The sequence below is a fragment of the Rutidosis leptorrhynchoides genome, chromosome 3 (genome assembly GCF_046630445.1).
Source record: "Rutidosis leptorrhynchoides isolate AG116_Rl617_1_P2 chromosome 3, CSIRO_AGI_Rlap_v1, whole genome shotgun sequence".
In the NCBI taxonomy this organism is placed as follows: domain Eukaryota; kingdom Viridiplantae; phylum Streptophyta; class Magnoliopsida; order Asterales; family Asteraceae; genus Rutidosis; species Rutidosis leptorrhynchoides.
In genome coordinates, this window is record NC_092335.1 from 530,756,891 (window position 1) to 530,771,909 (window position 15,019).

Genomic DNA, 15,019 nt, shown 5'->3' on the forward strand with positions numbered 1-15,019 from the left:
GTAATATATGTATTGTAGTGTGTTTGTATTTTTATGTTATATGTAAAAATTGCTTGTATTGTTTGTTAATTATCTTTTACGAATCTAATCCTTGTTTATTTTACACTATAAAAACAAAAATGGACGTTAAGGATAGACAACCAAAAATTTTAGAAGACCTACCAGGAGATATGATTGATGAAATCTTGTCTAGAGTCGGGCAGAATTCATCAGCACAATTATTTACGGAAAAATTAGTTTGTCGAACATTTGAAAGACATTCCAGGCATGCCTTAGTTTATAAAAGGCTTTCCTTTGAAAGATGGGGTATATCACATTGGGGAGACTTTAAGTTACGCCAAGTTTTCTTTAAGGCATTTAGTGCGGAAAACCCAGATGTAATTTTACGCTACGGGTTACGAACCTATTTTGACTCAACACATCCCAACATAGGACTCCGTTCTTTAGAAAGAGCTTCTAACATGCAACATAAAGAAGCATGTTATGCTTACAGGTTAATAATGTTCGCTTCGCACCAAATTGAGAAAAAGGACATTGGGTTGCAACTTTTAAATAAAATGTTCCCACAAGTTACGGACTCGGTAGTTGAGGTGAGAAACAAGGTTTTTAGATTATTACGGGGCTGTTGGGCATTACATAACCCTCGTCCTTTTGACGACGTTACAACATGCTGTCTAGCCAACGATCACAATGGTTATTTTCCACAAGACCAAAGATGGGAAATAATACTAGTAAAACCCGAATGCATGACTTGTTTCTGGACTTATGAATTACATGTCTTTATTGCCTTTGCTGAATGACTTGCGTATTAACTAGATTTGTCTTCACAACTTGTAACACCCAAATATTCATGGTACATAGAGTGTAAATGGCGTACATAAATGTATAGTGCATGGCGTAAATTAAAAAGCTCAGGAAACTGCTCAGACTACTGTGCGCGCCGCGCACCACTAAGTGAGCGCGCAGCGAACACTGCCAGCGACAGGATTCTATTTTTCTGTTTTTTGAGTTCAATGATGGGCATTTTGGTCATTTCACTTGGGGTCGGATCTGGGGCCATATCAACTGGTTTGGATCTAATTGTGGATGAATTTCACATCCATTCATCACTCTTATCTCCAAACCCTAGTGAGAGAAGAGTTTAAAGAGAGAAAGCTTCATTTGGGGAAGAAGGAGTTGGATTCTCACCAAAGCTCGGGTTTTAAAGTTGTTCATCTCGTTCACGGCTACGTTGTGGTAGTTTCGGTAAGTTCAAACTCTGAATTTCATTGGTTGATTTTGGTACTCGAGTTAGTGTTTGAACTTAAAATTGTTAGGAAACCCATTTAAACTCATGAAGTGAGTTTATTGATGCTAGTAATCGGGTTATTGGTTGTTGTTGGTGGATTTTGGGTTGGTGAACAAATTGGCCATGATTAGGACTTGTATTTGGGTTTAATCACTAGGATTAGTGATTATGGAAGTGTTAGAACCCATTTTGTGTATTTGAAAGACTAATTTTGGAAATGAGTCAAAATTGGGGTTTTGGTTGATTTTGAGAATGATAAGTGTTTAACACTTAAGATTGGGTTCAATTGGCATAATAAGACCATTTTCAATTGTGTTAGTGATTATTGGTTAGTTTGGGCGCGTTTTGGGTTTGTAAGTGCAATTGGTCGAATTTGCACTAAGGGTCGAATTGAGTTGGTTTGTAAATCCACTCTAAGTGTGTTGTTGTAATTGTGATGATGGAATAGGTACATTTCATCGGCGAGTTGCGGATTATTCGGTAGCATTTCATCAAGGCGACAAGGTGAGTGGAATGATTATACATGTGTGTATATAATGTATCTATTTGTAGGGCGGGGGAGGGGCCGGGTATGCGTTGTCTATACCACCAAAGTTAGTGATATATTTCGTTGTACACTAACGATGGATATTTCGTTGTCCAAATTGCCCAAGAGTTAGTGATATATTTCGTTGTACACTAACGATGGACATTTCGTTGTCCAATCCGACCAAGAGTTAGTGATATATTTCGTTGTACACTAACGATTGCTTTGAACGGATATTTCGTTGTCCAATCCGACCAAGAGTTAGTGATATATTTCATTGTACACTAACGATTGCTTTGAACGGATATTTCGTTGTCCGAATGGCCTAAGGATTAGTGATATATTTCATTGTACACTAACGGTTGTTATGAATACCGGTGGGAAATTCGAAGTACCATTCCCTTGTGTAATCGGTTAACCATGGTGACGTGTTGTAGTGTAACATTTTATATTATTCGAGTTATATATATGTTGTTGTGGTGCTAGCTTGTGGTCTTGAAGAATTTAGAGTTATACTTGCGAAGGTATGCTATGTAACTTGCTAGCGTGTATGAGGTATTTGTGTAAGTGTATGCAAGTAGGTATATTATATATGTATATGTATAGTTATTGCATTCACTAAGCGTTAGCTTACCCTCTCGTTGTTTACCTTTTTTATAGATTTGCTTTGGAGACGGTGGCTCGGGTGAGCGCGGGGATTAGTGGACTTTCTTTGGATTTGGATTAGGATTGGGTAGCGTATCCCCAATCGCCATGCTCGGCTTTTATTTTGTGTTAGAAACTGGGGTCGAAAATTGTATTTCGTACTTAACTCGTAAAATGGGCCGATGTGGACCCGGTGTCGTAAAACTTGTTTATTATCAAAACGTGTTAGTTTTACTTATTATAATGTGTTGTTAAAACCGTTTGGTCTAATTGTGTCGGGAAGTCGAAGATCTTTTCGCGTGAAACGAACAAGTTGATCAGAACTGTCCAGGCCTCTGTGCGCGCCATGCACAGAGGGTGGTGCGCGCCGCGCACTACGCTGAGTATACAAAATTTTTTTTACGCGTATTTGGTTGGTTAACGGGTTGGGATGTTACAAGTGGTATCAGAGCATGGTCTAAGGGATTTAGTTGACTTGAGATAGGTGCCTTGACTTAGACTTTTATGTGTGCGAAATTGTTGCGGGACTTGTAGGATTACGGGTCAGAAAGGGAAATTGGTTAGTGACCTAGTTTATAGGTGGACTAACGTTTATATTAATATGCGGATGTTATTAATATACTAATGCGTTGTTTTGTGTTTATGTTTGTGTTTGAGAAAATCATCGAGCAAGATGGTCGTGGTACTAACGAGTGGATGCAACGTGTTCGCGTATTAGTGACTAGCTATCATTAATACGGGTGCAAATCGTGTCTAACAAGTTATGTAAGACGATTATTGAGCAAGATGGGGCGACGTTGCATGTATGGTTCTATACGTTCATGATCTAATCTTTGCATTTCTTAAAATGGTGACGGGAAATGGGATCGAGACGAACGACGTTGAGTTTAATGCTAGAGTTGCGGCCACCGTTGCGGAGCAAATGGGTAGGATGTATTCCGATTTTTGAAGTAATGGTGAAATGGAGCGTTGTCGTAAGAGCTTCATGAAGACTAAACCTCCGATATATGATGGGAAATCGGATCCTTTGATAAGCACAACATGGATCTCGGATGCCGAAGGGTGTTTTCGTTCTATTGATTGCCCTCCCGAAAAGAGGACGAGACTCGCTACTAGCTTGTTGCGGGGTAGGGCAAGGGAGTGGTTGGATGGTAAGATTGATATTGTTGGCGTTGAAGCATTTAAGGGGTTATCGTGGGACGATTTTAAGAAGGAATTCTTCGAGGAGTTCCGGACTCGAGCGGATTTGTTGGACTTGCGTAATGAGTTACGAAATATGCAACAAGGTTCTATGGATTTGAATACTCTCAAGACGACCTTTATGGCAAAGGCTCGTGTTTGCCCAGAGTATATTGGGAATGATCGTATGTTGATGGAAGATTTCTGTCGAGCTTTGAATGATGACTTGCGGAACAAAATTAGCATTGGTCAAGTGAACTCATTCGCGGAGTTATTCACCGTGGCTAGGGGCTTTGAATCGCATTCGCAATCGATAATTGGTGAACCTTCGAGTAAGAGAAGGGTTGATTCGTATGGTGCTCCAAGTAAGAAGGCTAAGGGTGCAAGTGTGAGCATGGGAAATGTAGAGAAAGGAATTACGAGTTCTCGTGCGCCTAGATGTTTCAATTGTGGTGTTAGGGGCGACAAGCTATGGGAGTGCACGATACCGAGAAGTGATGACGGAATGTGCTACTATTGTCATAAAGAGGGACATCGCAAGCCGGATTGTCTCGAGTTGGCGGCGGCAAATGCCGTAAGGGGACATTAAGGCACTTTTTGTTTTTAATAAATATGTCCTTTGAATATTTATTGTGTGCCGATGTGTACGGTTTTGTTGAGTGCGTTGTGTTGAGCGTTTTATTGTTATGGGTGAAGTTCCTAATGGAAGTACCCTATAGTGACGTTTGGTTGTCGGACGAAGGGCGTAAAACTTGGTGCAACCAAGCATTCCTTAATGTTTCAGAAAGCATTTCTACCAAGCCATGGAAATGGGCTTTGGTGTTCGAATGTTAGAGCGTGCTCGCTTTCGTGTTGAAGTTGATGAACCATGAGGTTCGTCGGGTGGACGGAACCATTGAGATCAAGTGTTTGGCCTAGATGAATGTTAGTAATGGAGTCTACGGGTCACAACGTTAGGTGCCTCTTTCATACCTACTAGCGTGGTGATCGACTCCGATGGTGTTGCGGTTACATTGTACTTAGGGTACCGGGGAGAAACCCTTAAGTACATGAGTGACTAGGTGGAAATTTGACAAGCTAGAGCAACCAGAGCATTTCAAGGTTTAAGTTGCGAAATTTTTGGTAAACTCTTCGTTTGAAGTGTTTAAGAATAGGTTAAAAACCTTCGTATGCTCAAAGTTGGAGCAAGGTTTGATGACGTGCGTATTAGGAACTATGCAAGACGGGTGTACCTCGTCTCTCTTTTAGGGGTTATGATAATGCAAATGGCGCATTAGTTGTTCGATTAGTGGTCACTCCTTCCGTGAGAGTGAGCATGTGTTTATCGTCAGGATTTATTGTTGAAAACGAATCCATGAGAATTCGAGGACTATGACCAATGAGGATATTGGTTGTGTATGTTGATAAGTGGTCGTTCCACGGGATGCTATTGTTCGGCGATGTGGTTACGGAGCGGAGTTCTAAGTGGGGGAGTTTGTACTCTCGCACGAAGGTGTTCTATTGTAGTGATATTTGGACGATGCTCGTAGGGATTCGAAGCTAGTGTTGAGACCTACATTGGTCGATTGTGGTAAAAGTACGATTTGGAATAAATTGTACTTATGGTTTTTGGATTTAAATTATCACCGAGGTGGTGATGTGGTAAATCTCATTGGGAGATAATTTACGCGTTCGACGAGCAAGGTAAGATCCCTCGGTTAAGGGATGTGCGTGCCGGATTCTCTTCTAGGGAATTATTGTTGTGCCTATGCGCAATATGGGTGGTTCTTGGCTCGATTGTGTTAGCCGTTTGGTTACCTTTGGAAATAGCATAATGGGACTTTGAGAAAGGGTACGATGCCTCATTATCGTATACTTTAGGTGGTAGTTACACGATAGCCATTATTGTGTACTACGAGGTGCTTACGTGTATGTGTTTATTTGGGGTTATCTCTAGGTTGACCGCGTTTGACTAGCGATAGGTGATGAGTGATATCCGGAAGGATTAGCTCTTAGTTAACCACTCTTGGTTGTGATTGATGGTGAGCGGTTTTCGGAAAGAACCGTTACTTGTAGGTTTATGATGTTAATTGACCGTATGAATTGTGCACATAGCCATTTTGTGCACATGGTGGTGAATAATAGCCGATTTTTACTCACACGTTGGTAATAGTGTTGCATAGCCATTTTGGAACACCTCGGGGGTTAGTGTTATATTTCGTTGTACACTAACGGTTGTTGGGAACACCGATGGGAAATCTGAAGTACCATTCCCTTGTATTATTGGTTAATCGTGGTATAACCATATCGGAATGGGAGTACCATTCATGTGTTGTCCACATTCCATATTTATACACATAGCCGTGTTTGTGCGTATGATTGTGAGGAATAGCCGTGTTTTACTCACACGATTTGAACATGTGATGCCTTAGTTGATTTGGACGTTAGCGGTTTTGGTCGCTTGCTTACGATGTACGATAGTTGCGTACTAGCCGTGTTTGTGCACTACGGGGGATGTTAGGGGTAAGTGTTATCCGTAAGGATTCGTTTTTTCTTGGTGTTCATCGTTTGGGTCGTTGACCTTAGGTTGAGACTTGGTTGTTCTTAGCATTGTACTTGGTGAGAGTACGTCCAGGGATTGATATCTCGGTATGAGATCGGTTGAGTTTTCCCGATTGGAGGGATTTAACAAATTCTTGTGCTTGAATTTGTGAATTTTAATAGATCGTGGGTGATGATTTGGTTATTAAGGGTGACTCTTAGAGAAGGATTGCCTAGAGAAGTTGGAAGAGTACGTGGCTGTCTCGCGTATTCCAAGTGATCGTTATGGATTTCGGATGTTGTATGTATTGAACGTTTTGGAACGCGTACAAGTGTGTTTTTAGTTATTGGAATAATCTTCGGATTAATGCGTAATGTGGTGGAGATCAAATTTGGAACTTATGTTGAGGACCGTGGAGTGTAGATACGGACGGTTAAGTGACGAGGATCATGAGAACGTGATCGATTCTAAGTGGGGGAGAGTTGTAACACCCAAATATTCATGGTACATAGAGTGTAAATGGCGTACATAAATGTATAGTGCATGGCGTAAATTAAAAAGCTCAGGAAACTGCTCAAACCACTGTGCGCGCCGCGCACCACTAAGTGAGCGCGCCGCGCACACTGCCAGCGACAGGATTCTATTTTTCTGTTTTTTGAGTTTAATGATGGGCATTTTGGTCATTTCACTTGGGGTCGGATCTGGGGCCATATCAACTGGTTTGGATCCAATTATGGATCAATTTCACTTCCATTCATCACTCTTATCTCCAAACCCTAGTGAGAGAAGAGTTTAGAGAGAGAAAGCTTCATTTGGGGAAGAAGGAGTTGGATTCTCACCAAAGCTCGGGTTTTAAAGTTGTTCATCTCGTTCACGGCTACGTTGTGGTAGTTTCGGTAAGTTCAAACTCCGAATTTCATTGGTTGATTTTGGTACTCGAGTTAGAGTTTGAACTTAAAATTGTTAGGAAACCCATTTAAACTCATGAAGTGAGTTTATTGATGCTAGTAATCGGGTTATTGGTTGTTGTTGGTGGATTTTGGGTTGGTGAACAAATTGGCCATGATTAGGACTTGTATTTGGGTTTAATCACTAGGATTAGTGATTATGGAAGTGTTAGAACCCATTTTGTGTATTTGAAAGACTAATTTTTGAAATGAGTCAAAATTGGGGTTTTGGTTGATTTTGAGAATGATAAGTGTTTAACACTTAAGATTGGGTTCAATTGGCATAATAAGACCATTTTCACTTGTGTTAGTGATTATTGGTTAGTTTGGGCGCGTTTTGGGTTTGTAAGTGCAATTGGTCGAATTTGCACTAAGGGTCGAATTGAGTTGGTTTGTAAATCCACTCTAAGTGTGTTGTCGGTGAGTTGCGGATTATTCGGTAGCATTTCATCAAGGCGACAAGGTGAGTGGAATGATTATACATGTGCGTATATAATGTATCTATTTGTAGGGCGGGGGAGGGGCCGGGTATGCGTTGTCTATACCACCAAAGTTAGTGATATATTTCGTTGTACACTAACGATGGATGTTTCGTTGTCCAAATTGCCCAAGAGTTAGTGATATATTTCGTTGTACACTAACGATGGACATTTCGTTGTCCAATCCGACCAAGAGTTAGTGATATATTTCGTTGTACACTAACGATTGCGTTGAACGGATATTTCGTTGTCCAATCCGACCAAGAGTTAGTGATATATTTCGTTGTACACTAACGATTGCTTTGAACGGATATTTCGTTGTCCGAATGGCCTAGGGATTAGTGATATATTTCGTTGTACACTAACGGTTGTTATGAATACCGGTGGGAAATTCGAAGTACCATTCCCTTGTGTAATCGGTTAACCATGGTGACGTGTTGTAGTGTAACATTTTATATTATTCGAGTTATATATATGTTGTTGTGGTGCTAGCTTGTGGTCTTGAAGAATTTAGAGTTATACTTGCGAAGGTATGCTATGTAACTTGCTAGCGTGTATGAGGTATTTGTGTAAGTGTATGCAAGTAGGTATATTATATATGTATATGTATAGTTATTGCATTCACTAAGCGTTAGCTTACCCTCTCGTTGTTTACCTTTTTTATTGATTTGCTTTGGAGACGGTGGCTCGGGTGAGCGCGGGGATTAGTGGACTTGCTTTGGATTTGGATTAGGATTGGGTAGCGTATCCCCAATTTCCATGCTCGGCTTTTATTTTGTGTTAGAAACTGGGGTCGAAAATTGTATTTCGTACTTAACTCGTAAAACGGGCCGATGTGGACCCGGTGTCGTAAAACTTGTTTATTATCAAAACGTGTTAGTTTTACTTATTATAATGTGTTGTGAAAACCGTTTGGTCTAATTGTGTCGGGAAGTCGAAGATCTTTTCGCTTGAAACAAACAAGTTGATCAGAACTGTCCAGGCCTCTGTGCGCGCCGCGCACAGAGGGTGGTGCGCGCCGCGCACTACGCTGAGTATACAAAATTTTTTTTTACGCGTATTTGGTTGGTTAACGGGTTGGGATGTTACACAACTGCCTTGTATTAAAGTTATTATGTGCTATATTTCATCATATATGTATAATAGTGTTATTGTATGTTTGTAAATTATTGTATACAAGTTTGAAAGCGAAATATTATTGTAAAAAGTTTTTCATATAGAATCGTACTAGTTGAATTGTATAGTAGCTACTAAGTATGAACTTAACGGGTAGGTACTACCCGAATTAAAACTATAAAATGCTAATATGAAGAAAAAGCTTTTATAAATAAGTTCATATTATGCTACGAAATACTATTGACTACTCTTAAATTCTATATGATTAACTCAATTCTTTTGGCTATTTTTGAAGGAAATGGCACCGACGACTCGTCAGAACTTGAACATGAGATAGGAAGATTTCCGTGTTTTCCTTGCAGCAACATAGCCACAGTACAGGCTGCGATGCAAAATAACAAGAACTCGGATCTAGCAGTGGAACTAATTCCACAAGAAATCGTGTAGGATGCTCCTACAAAGAATTCACTGCCTGCAAACCTCTGGAATTCGATGGAACCGAGGGTCCAATTGGATTAAAATGGTGGACCGAGAAGGTCGAATCGGTGTTTGCCATAAGTAAGTGTACTAAAGAGGACAAAGTTAAGTACGCCACGCATACCTTCACATGTACTGCGTTAACGTGGTGGAACACCTATCTTGAACAGGTAGGACCAAATGCTGCTTACGCACTACCGTGGTCAGCATTCAAGCACTTGATGAATGAGCAGTACCGTCCTAGAAACGAGGTCAATAAGCTCAAGGCAGAGCTTAGAGAGTTACGAACACAAGGGTTCGACATTACCACATATGAACGGCGATTCACAGAGTTATGCCTATTGTGTCCGGGAACGTTCGAAGATGAAGAAGAGAAGATCGACGCGTTTGTAAAAGGATTACCAGAAAGGATTCAAGAATATGTGAGTTCACATGAGCCCGCTTCCATACAAAAGGCAAGTCAAATGGCTCATAAACTCATAAATCAGATTGAGGGAAGAATTAAAGAGCAGGCGGCAGAAGAAGCTAACACGAAACAACTCAAGAGGAAGTGGGAGGAAAACAGTGACAAGAGTCACCAGTACAACAACAACAACAATTACAACCACAATCGCAACAACTATCCCAACAACCGCAACATAAATCGCAACAACAACAATCGCAATACCAACAACAACAACTACAACAAACATCCCAACAACAACAATTACAATAATCGTCCCAACAACAATAACAACCGCAACAACAACAATAATCAGAAATAGCCATGCCAAAGGTGTGAAGAGTATCACCTGGGGTTCTGCACAACATTTTGCAACAGGTGTAAAAGAAATAGTCATAGCACGACAAAGTGTGAGGTTTACGGACCAACGTATAACAGAACTAAAGGAACAAATAATGTCGGAACGAGTAATGTCAGAACAAGTAGTGTCGGAGCAAGTAATGCCAACGTAGTCTGTTATAAATGTGGAAAACTGGGCCACACTATTAGAAATTGCCCGAATCAGGGGAATATTAATGGGCAGGGTCGCGGAAGAGTTTTCAATATTAATATGGTAGAAGCACAGGAAGACCCGAAGCTTGTTACGGGTACGTTTCTTATTGACGATAAATCTGCTTATGTTTTATTTGATTCTGGTGCGGATAGAAGTTATATGAGTAGAGACTTTTGTGCTAAATTAAGTTATCCATTGACGCCTTTGGATAATAAATTTTTACTCGAATTAGCAAATGGCAAATTAATTTCAGCAGATAATATATGTCGAAATCGAGAAATTAAACTGGTTAGCGAAACATTTAAGATTGATTTGATACCAGTAGAGTTAGGGAGTTTTGATGTGATAATCGGTATGGACTGGTTGAAAGAAGTGAAAGCAGAGATCGTTTGTTACAAAAATGCAATTTGCATTATACGAGAAAAAGGAAAACCCTTAATGGTGTACGAAGAAAAGAGCAACGCGAAGTTAAATCTTATTAGTAACCTGAAGGCGCAAAAACTAATAAGAAAAGGTTGATATGCTGTGCTAGCACATGTCGAGAAAGTCAATTCCGAAGAAAAGAACATCAATGATGTTCCCGTCGCAAAAGAATTTCCCGATATATTTCCGAAAGAATTACCGGGACTACCTCCACACCGATCTGTTGAATTTCAAATAGACCTTGTACCGAGAGCTGCACCAATAGCTCGTGCTCCATACAGACTCGCACCCAGCGAAATGAAGGAACTTCAGAGTCAATTAAAAGAACTTTTAGAGCGTGGTTTCATTCGACCAAGCACATCACCGTGGGGAGCTCCTGTTTTGTTTGTCAAGAAGAAGGATGGTACATTTAGGTTGTGTATCGACTACCGAGAGTTGAACAAACTTACCATCAAGAATCGCTACCCACTACCGAGAATCAACGACTTATTTGATCAACTACAAGGCTCGTCAGTTTATTCGAAGATTGATTTACGTTCTGGGTATCATCAAATACGGGTGAAGGAGGATGATATTCCAAAGACTGCTTTTAGGATGCGTTACGGTCATTACGAGTTTATGGTTATGCTGTTTGGGTTGACTAACGCACCAGCTGTGTTCATGGACCTCATGAACAGAGTGTGTGGACCATACCTTGACAAGTTTTTCATTGTTTTCATCGATGACATACTTATTTACTCAAAGAATGACCAAGAGCACGAAGAACATTTGAGAAAAGTGCTAGAGTTGTTAAGGAAAGAAAAACTGTACGCTAAGTTTTCAAAGTGTGCATTTTGGTTGGAAGAAGTTCAATTCCTCGGACACATAGTGAATAAAGAAGGTATTCAGGTGGATCTAGCAAAGATTGAAACCGCTGAAAAGTGGAAAATCCCGATAACTCCGAAGCATATACGCCAATTTTTAGGACTGGCTGGTTACTACAGAAGGTTCGTCCAAGATTTTTCCAAAATAGCAAAACCCTTGACTGCATTAACGCATAAAGGGAAGAAATTTGAATGGAAGGATGAGCAGGAGAAAGCGTTTCAATTGTTGAAAAAAAAGTTAACTACGACACCTATATTGTCATTGCCTGAAGGGAATGATGATTTTGTGATATATTGTGACACCTCAAAGAAAGGCCTCGGCTGTGTAATAATGCAACGAACGAAAGTAATTGCTTATGCGTCCAGACAATTGAAGATTCACGAGCAAAATTATACGACTCACGATTTGGAATTGGGTGCTATTGTTTTTGCATTAAAGACTTGGAGGCACTACTTATATGGGGTTAAAAGTATTATATATACCGACCACAAAAGTCTCCAACACATATTTAATCAGAAACAACTGAACATGAGACAGCGTAGGTGGATTGAACTGTTGAATGATTACGATTTTGAGATTCGTTACCACCCGGGGAAGGCAAATGTGGTAGCTGACGCCTTGAGCAGAAAGGATAGAGAACCTATACAAGTAAAAGCTATGAATATAATTATTCATACTAACCTTACTACTCAAATAAAGGAGGCGCAACAGGGAGTTTTAAAATAGGGAAATTTGAAGAATGAAATACCCAAAGGATCGGAGAAGCATCTTAATATTCGGGAAGATGGAACCCGTTATAGGGCTGAAAGAATTTGGGTACCAAAGTTTGGAGATGTGAGAGAAATGGTACTTAAGGAAACACATAAAACCAGATACTCAATACATCCCGGAGCGGGAAAGATGTACAAAGATCTCAAGAAGCACTTTTGGTGGCCGGGTATGAAAGCCGATATTGCAAGATATGTAGGAGAATGCTTGACGTGTTTTAAGGTCAAAGCTGAACATCAGAAACCATCAGGTCTACTTCAAAAACCTGAAATCCCGGAATGGAAATGGAAAAACATTACCATGGATTTCATTACTAAATTGCCAAGGACTGCAAGTGGTTATGATACTATTTGGGTAATAGTCGATCGTCTCACCAAATCAGCACAGTTTCTACCGATGAGAGAAGATGATAAAATGGAGAAGTTGGCGCAATTATATTTGAAGGAAGTTGTCTCCAGACATGGAATACCAATCTCTATTATCTCTGATCGGGATGGCAGATTTGTTTCAAAGTTTTGGTAGACATTACAGCAAGCATTGGGAACTCATTAGACATGAGTACTGCCTATCATCCACAAACTGATGGGTAGAGTGAAAGGACGATACAGACGCTTGAAGACATGCTACGAGCATGTGTTATTGATTTTGGAAACAGTTGGGATCGACATCTACCGTTAGCAGAATTTTCCTACAACAACAGTTACCATTCAAGTATTGAGATGGCGCCGTTTGAAGTACTTTATGGTAGAAAGTGCAGGTCTCAGATTTGTTGGAGTGAATTTAGAGATAGACAAATTACGGGTCTGTAGATAGTCCAAAAAACTACCGAGAAAATCATTCAAATTCAACAACGGTTGAAAACCGCCCAAAGTAGACAAAAGAGCTACGCGGACATTAAGAGAAAAGATATAGAATTTGAAATTAGATAGATGGTCATGCTTAAGGTATCAGCTTGGAAAGGCGTTGTTCGATTTGGTAAACGAGGAAAATTAAATCCAAGGTACATTGGACCATTCAAGATTATTGATCGTGTCGGACCAGTAGCTTACCGACTTGAGTTACCTCAACAACTCACGGCTGTACATAACACCTTCCACGTCTCGAATTTGAAGAAATGTTTTGCTAAAGAAGATCTCACTATTCTGTTAGATGAAATCCAAATCAATGAAAAATTTCAAATCATCGAAGAACCCGTCGAAATTATGGATCGTGAGGTTAAAAGACTTAAGCATAACAAGATACCAATTGTTAAGGTTCGATGGAATGCTCGTAGAGGACCCGAGTTCACCTGGGAACGTGAAGATTAGATGAAGAAGAAATACCCGCACCTATTTCCAGAAGATTCGTCAACACCTTCAACATCTTAAAATTTCAGGACGAAATTTATTTAACGGGTAGGTACTGTAGTGACCCAAACTTTTCCATGTTTATATATATATATATATATATATATATATATATATATATATTAAATGAAATTGATATTTACATAATTAAATGTTTCCAACATGTTAAGCAATCAAACTTGTTAAGACTTGATTAATTGAAATAGGTTTCATATAGACAATTGACCACCCAAATTGATCGGCGATTCACGAACGTTACAAATTCATAAAAACTACATGATGTTATATATATATAGACATATATATGGTTAACATGAGATTATGATAAGTAAGTATCTCACTAAGTATATTAACAATGAGTGTTATACATAAAAATGAGTTTATTGAATTAAGAAACTCAAAACGATATATATATATATATATATATATATATATATATATATATATATATATATATATATATATATATATATATATATATATATATATATATATATATATATATATAACGATTATCGTTATAACAACGTCTTACTTAATACATATGAATCATATTAAGATATTGTTACACTATGTTTAAATATGATAAATGATAAGTAAACATATCATTAAGTGTATTAACAATGCACTACATATGTAAAAACAAGACTACTAACTTAAGGGTTTCGAAACGAGACATATATGTAACGATTATCGTTGTAACGACATTTAAATGTATATATATCATATTAAGATATATTAATACATCATATTATCATGATAATGTAATAATTTAACATATCATTAGTTATAATAAACAATGGGTTAACAACATTTAACAAGATCGTTAACTTAAAGATTTCAAAACAACACTTACATGTAACGACTAACTGTAGTGACCCGAACTTTTCCATGTTTATATATATTAATTGAGATTGATATTTACATGATTAAATGTTTCCAACATTTTAAGCAATCAAACTTGTTAAGACTTGATTAATTGAAATATGTTTCATATAGACAATTGACCACCCAAGTTGACCGGTGATTCATGAACGTTAAAACTTGTAAAAACTATATGATGACATATATATGGATATATATATAGTTAACATGATATTATGATAAGTAAACATATCATTAAGTATATTAACAATGAACTACATATATAAAAACAAGACTACTAACTTAATGATTTTTAAACGGGACATATATGTAACGATTATCGTTGTAAAGACATTTAATGTATATATATCATATTAAGAGATATTCATACATGATAATATCATGATAATATAATAATTTAAAATCTCATTTGATATTATAAACATTGGGTTAACAACATTTAACAAGATCGTTAACCTAAAGGTTTCAAAACAACACTTACATGTAACGACTAACGATGACTTAACGACTCAGTTAAAATGTATATACATGTAGTGTTTTAATATGTATTTATACACTTT

At 38.5% G+C, this 15,019-nt stretch overlaps 1 long non-coding RNA gene across 1 annotated transcript; it reads left to right on the forward strand.

Annotated features, from left to right (window-relative positions):
- The first annotated feature begins 1,147 nt into the window (after window positions 1–1,147).
- Window positions 1,148–2,521, forward strand: LOC139902893 (uncharacterized). Its single transcript, XR_011777781.1, has 3 exons — window positions 1,148–1,245; window positions 1,737–1,792; window positions 2,475–2,521. It is a non-coding gene; the product is annotated as an uncharacterized lncRNA (long non-coding RNA).
- Window positions 2,522–15,019: the final 12,498 nt, after the last annotated feature.